Raw genomic sequence first — 5524 nt, forward strand, 5'->3', positions numbered from 1 at the left:
GATTATTTTCTTGCCACATCGTCACAGCCGACGCGCGTTTCGCCCTCCACGGGCTTTTTCAAGGCTGCAAATTAGTATACAAATACATACAATCAGTAAAACTCATATCTACCAAGCCACCTTTACACATCCATACTTAGTCAACTCCAACCCTTATTTTCCTCCATTTCCATTTGGAGCTACTAACATATATCAATAGCATTTTTCAAATCTTGAATTCATATTGTAAATAACTGCACAATTGCTTAATCAATCTGGCATGTTTGATGTCATATAGCAGGTTGAATACATCCAATTTTTGTGGCCATCTTCCTTCACATGGTTATACTATGCTGGCATTAATCATGCATTTCCAAGTTATCCCTACAACACCTATCTCTCAAGGTGGCCACCACTTATGCCTCAGTGTCTTTTGTTCAAACGTATGTATCAGTGCCCATATTAGCCACATTTTTATCCCTATTTCAATGTTGTTACTAATCCAATTATACCAATGGAAACTCTCAACTTAATGAATTCCACTTACCAGACAAGTATAGTATGGTGAGTGGCGTATTTTCGTATAATTCAATAAAAACCGTAAAATTCCTTTGTCATTGGTCCTATAAAACCAAACAGTACCGGTATTTAGAAAAGATTTCATACATTTGTGTGTTACATCTTACCACTTAATTATTCAGTAACAGACCCCAGTCGACCGGCTTACCTTAAATTACCTGAAATTGTTGAAGTTTGTATTTTTAGTTGTATTAGTGTGTAAAAATACAAAGGCAGGGAGATTTTTAAAAAATGGATATTGTTATGTAAATGTAGTGTTACTGATTTTAATGAGATGCAAATTCATATTGGAAATTTTTTATATTACTTTTGTTATATTGATAATTTTTATAAATTATAATTGATTAATTAAAATACATATTAATTATATTACATTAAAACATTAATTTGTTTTCAATATTAACATACATATTTGCCATATTTGTTTAAAAAAATGCAAATTAAATTCAATAAGCTAAAATAATGTGAGTTTTTAAATAAAAATGAAACATTTTATAATTGTTGTGAAAACTAATTTCAGAATTAAATATTTAATTTCAAATTTGTTTTATTAAGTTCAAGAGCAAGAATAACAGGCACAGTAAGGCGAGAAGCATGCTGTAGGGTTATGTAGCGAGCGAGACAGACAGGCACGTCTTCTCTGAGAGGCCATTCAGAAGCATATAAATCACACCTACACAGTATGGCGATGCCGGCATATAGTTGAAGGTGCCATGTAAGAATTACAATCAAACAAAACCAAAGGAAGAACTCAACCCCCCACCCTCCACCCAACAGCCCCTCCATCCTCCCCCCTCCCCCCTCCCCGACCAGTATGCCAGTAGTTCGGAGTCTCCCTGAGTGCACTCTCGGGCTGACAAGTAGCAAGGTGTTTAAGGTTGTGGCGGAGCCTGTGGTGGGTCTGTGAGCCGCAGAATGCGAAGGTATTTGGGGCAAGTGATTTCGTGAAATTCCCTGGATAAGAGGGACAGGAGTGGGCGCCAGGTCTTCTGGAAGGAGTCAGTCGATTGTGTGAGTGTGGCCTGGATGCGTTCCATGCCCAGTGTGAACCACAGTTTGTGTAACCAGCCAGTGTGGGTGGGTAATGTGGTGGAACCCCAGAGTGACAGAACGTGTTGCGACGCTGCTTGCATGGCGATGCCCATCTGTTTGCCTCGCAGTGATCTTAAGGGAAATGTGAGCGCATTGGGTAGCCCTAGGATAGTGTATGCAGGAAAGCGCGGGACTTCAGTTTCAAAGGTGGAATCAATATCATCCAGTACCGCTTTCCAGTACCCTTGCAGAGCGTCGCAGTCCCACAGGAGGTGGGTCAGAGTGCCCCTTGCGCCGCAGCCTCTCCAACACAGAGCGCTTCGGAGAGGATTGCCCTGATTGAGTCTTGCCGGAGTAAGGTGCCAGTAGATGGCCAATTTTATCGCCGACTCCCTGGCGGCAGTGTTACGGGTGGTGTGTGCCGCTCTATAGAATACAAACCCCCATTCCATGGGCGAAAGTGTTCTTCCGAGCTCCGATTCCCAGCGCCTTTGCCCCGCCGTTTTAACTGGGCCGGCCACAGGTGATAACATTTTGTAAAGGTCCGATATCAGGTGCCTATCCGAGTCTTTCGTGATCAGCCATTTCTCAAACGGCGTCATTGGTCGAGCAACTAGGGGAGCGTGGTCCGGGTGCGTGAGCCAGTGGCGCAGCTGGAAGTATTGGAACATGTGAGGTTTAGTCACTCCGTAGCCTTGTGTGATGTCGGCAAGGGGGAGGAAGCCCTCTAGGTCAAAGAGATGACCGGCTGAGCGGCAATCTGTGCTCCGCCACTGCAGGAAGGCACGGGGATCGGTGCCCGGCGGAAAGTCCGGGTTATCAAAGAGCGGAGTGAGCGGGGAGGGGAAGGTCGTCAGGCCCCGCCTGACCGCCACCGTGTCCCATGTCCTCATGACGGTGCGAGTAACCGGGGAGCGGAGAAGGTATCGCGGTCTATGCTGGCGGGCAAGAAACGGTACCTTCCACAGCGACATCTGGGCCATCGCTCTGTCTTGAAAGAGCCATCTCTTTTCCGACTCCTGCCTGTACCATTCCACTAAATAGCGGAGCTGTGAGGCCTGAAAATATTGCTTGAGGTTAGGGATCCCGAGTCCCCCCTCGTCAATGCGTCTGTGCGCCACCTGTTTGTGCAGTCGTGCGCGTTTCTTTTCCCAGATGAACTGGTGGAAGGCATTTTGCAAGTCAGCAATCGTACCTGGCGGCGGCGTGACCGGAAGGGTCTGGAAGACGTATAAGATCTCAGAATTAAATATTTAAAAAAACTTTTACGTTGAAAATTATAATGCCATTCTATGAATTTTTTTAAAATTGTATTCTTATTAAAAAACGTACTTTATATATTTTTTTAAATGTATAAATGTTAATTTTGGATTATGGTATTATATTTTTTATTTTATGGTGTCAAACTTTATGAATGGTAATAAATATTTTTTTAAATATATTAATTATTAATAGTGATGTTCTTTTATATGTTGATGTTTAAATATGAATATTTAGGTTTGTAGTTTTGGTTAATGTGTTTTTTAATTAAATATTAATTTGCTTTATAGAACAAAAAAATATGTGTGAGTACGCCGTACTGATTGTGTATATTCACTTTTTAGTTTATAGCACCTTGCATAAAATCTTTCAATTGCAGTGGAAATAGTAAATGTCACCTCTTTAGGGTCGAACACCTGCTCCAAATTGGTATAGATTGGGGTGGGAATAGTAAATGTCACCCCTTAATTGTCACTTTCTTAAAAATGGTTTACATTGGAATGTAAATTTTTATATTTTAGTTTGAAATCCTTTGTTAAAGTTGTATTTGTATGTATTAGAAATATTTGTGTTATTTAGTATGTATTGTTGGTATTTGGGAGCATAGCAAAAAATAGTTGTTTGCAATAAATAGTATTAGTAATTACATATGTTTATAGAATAAAAACATGTACCGCAAACAGCACCGAAGACATCACCCACATGATAAACACCATCCACCCCGGCTACCCAACCGACCCATGTCCACACCACATCTTTAACAAAGCCGACTTCATCATCGCACCCCAACTCCGGGACGTCATTAACAGCTCCTTCACATCCGCCAACCTCCCGGAGGGCTGGAAACATGCCGAGCTCAGCGCCCTCCTGAAGAAACCCACCGCGGACCCCCTGGACCTCAAGAACTTCTGCCCCATCTCGCTCCTCCCTTTTTCTGCCAAAGTCATTGAGAAGACCGTCAACAAACAACTCTCTGCCTTCCTCGAGACAAACGGTTCCCTCGACCCCTCACAGTCCGGTTTCCGAGCAAACCACAGCACCGAGACCGCCTTCATCGCAGCTACCGATGACATCAGGTCCCTGCTCGACAACGGGGAAACAGCTGCCCTCATCCTCCTGGACCTCTCAGCAGCCTTCGACACCGTATGCCACCGCACACTGATGCAGCGCCTCAGAAACACCGAAATCCAAGGGAAGGCCCTGGAGTGGATCATCTCGTTCCTCGCCGGAAGAACCCAGAGAGTCCGCCTCCCCCCTTCCAATCCGCGGCGACCGAAGTCACCAGCGGCGTTCCTCAAGGATCCTCGCTCAGCCCCATCCTCTTCAACGTCTACATGAGCCCCCTCGCAGCCATCGCACGCCAACACAACCTAAACATCATCTCCTACGCTGACGACACCCATCTGATCCTCTCCCTCACCAACGACCCCGCCACCGCCAGAGCCAGCCTCCGGGAAGGAGTGAAAGGCGTCGCGGAATGGATGAAGCTCAGCCATCTGAAACTGAACTCAGACAAGCGGGAAGTCCTCATCCTGAGACTATCCCCCTCTGCCTCGGACGACTCCTGGTGGCCCCCTGCATTGGGCACCGCCTCCAAGCCCACGGACCATGCACGCAACCTGGGCTTCATCCTGGACTCCTCCCTCACGATAACCAAGCAAGTCAACGCCATCTCGTCATCCTGTTTCAACACCCTGCGCATGCTCCGAAAGATCTTCTGGTGGATCCCCACCGAAACCAGGAAGACGGTCACACAAGCCCTTGTCACCACCCGACTGGACTACGGGAACACCCTAAACGCTGGAACCACAGCCAGACTCCTGAAAAGACTCCAGTGCATACAGAACGCTTCTGCACGACTCATCCTGGACATCCCACATCACAGCCACATTTTTCCCATCTGAGAGACCTGCACTAGCAGCCAGCAGCAAGATGATCACGTTCAGACTCCTCACCCACTGTCAGGAATTCCCCGGCCGCTGGTAGATCACTGACTGCTATGCGAGTCAGTAAGGGCTCGAAAACTACATTTCCCATGAGCCTTCGCGCGGCGCGCTAGAATGACGCTGTGCGACCGGAAAGGATATCATGGCGTTTCCCGATGGAAGCGCTGCCGATTATTCTGCCTGGCGAGTAGTTTGACTGCTTGTGTTTCCTGTGTTCCAGTCGGCGGTTGTTGTGTTGGGCTGCGGTAAGCTCAAGTCATCGCTATTCCGGATCTGTGGATTACTTTGGTGGGGCTTAGGAAGCGCCCGCAACGAGAACGGATTACCGGTGTCCTCTATACCTGTGTTGTGGATTACTTTGGTGGGGCTTAGGAAGCGCCCGTATCCAGAGTGGAGAACGCTGTTACAGGTTTTCCTAAGTTCAAGCGGGGTGCTTGTGTTTCGAGGGCATTCCGGGGGAGCATGGTGTTTGTCTAACTGCTCCACATCTAACTAAGGGGAGCGTGATTCTCCGGTCACTGCAGAAGACCTAGGCTTAGGTGCCACTGGTTCATTCTATGAACGTTACCTTCCTGTTGGCGCTTGCAGAGAAGAATCTGTAGAGACGCTGTGTATTGATTTGCGCTGGGCTTATTTTCTGTTGCTAATTTTGTACCAGGAACTTACTTGGTGAACAAACATTCTAAGGGATGTATGAATCATAACGGGGTTGACTCTTTAACTTTCTG

This window comes from Lissotriton vulgaris, chromosome 4_1 (assembly GCF_964263255.1).
Source record: "Lissotriton vulgaris chromosome 4_1, aLisVul1.2, whole genome shotgun sequence".
In the NCBI taxonomy this organism is placed as follows: domain Eukaryota; kingdom Metazoa; phylum Chordata; class Amphibia; order Caudata; family Salamandridae; genus Lissotriton; species Lissotriton vulgaris.